Source organism: Octopus bimaculoides, chromosome 10, assembly GCF_001194135.2.
Source record: "Octopus bimaculoides isolate UCB-OBI-ISO-001 chromosome 10, ASM119413v2, whole genome shotgun sequence".
NCBI lineage: Eukaryota > Metazoa > Mollusca > Cephalopoda > Octopoda > Octopodidae > Octopus > Octopus bimaculoides.
In genome coordinates, this window is record NC_068990.1 from 82,878,592 (window position 1) to 82,879,335 (window position 744).

The window sequence follows — 744 nt, forward strand, 5'->3', positions numbered from 1 at the left end:
ATTCTGCAAAGGAAACAGCGTAAATAAATCCCAGAGAATACTTAACTACCTACTAAACCAAAGTTTTGCTCAAAGTCCAGCTCGAACCTGGAACTACACAATTGCAAAGAGAATTTCCGAATCACACCACTATATCTTTTTCACATGTATTGCAGAAAGCATATCGGCTATTTTTATCTTTTTCTTTTCTGTTTTTCACAACATTTTTAGACTTTTGAAAAACTTTCCTGTCCGCTTCTGCCAAAGGGAAATTCAACCGTTGAGAGAAAGAGAGAAAAAAAAAAAACAAAAACATTACGCAGTATCAAAACTTCCGCTCTTTTAAAGTTATGATATTTTAATTTTTTTTTTAGATTTAACATGTTCTCTCACACTTTCTGTCTGTGTGGCTGTCACTTATCTCCCCCTCGTTCTCTCTCTCGCCCCTCTCTTTCTCTCTATCTATCTATATATCTGTCCATCTATTTATATCTCCGTCTCAGTAGTAATGGGTGTTTATGCATACCAAAATAGAATGAAACTTATCCATCTGGAAAATTCAGTTGCTGGCATCGGTACCTGTGGCTTTGAGTTTCAATTTAATTTTCAAATTCTAATATTCGTAAGAATTGCGCGTCTGAAAAACAAAAAATTACATTTATTTTCTAACACACACACAGACACACACACATATGTATGTATGTATGTATGTATGTATGCATTTACGTATGTATAAATGTTTATGCATATATATATATATATATA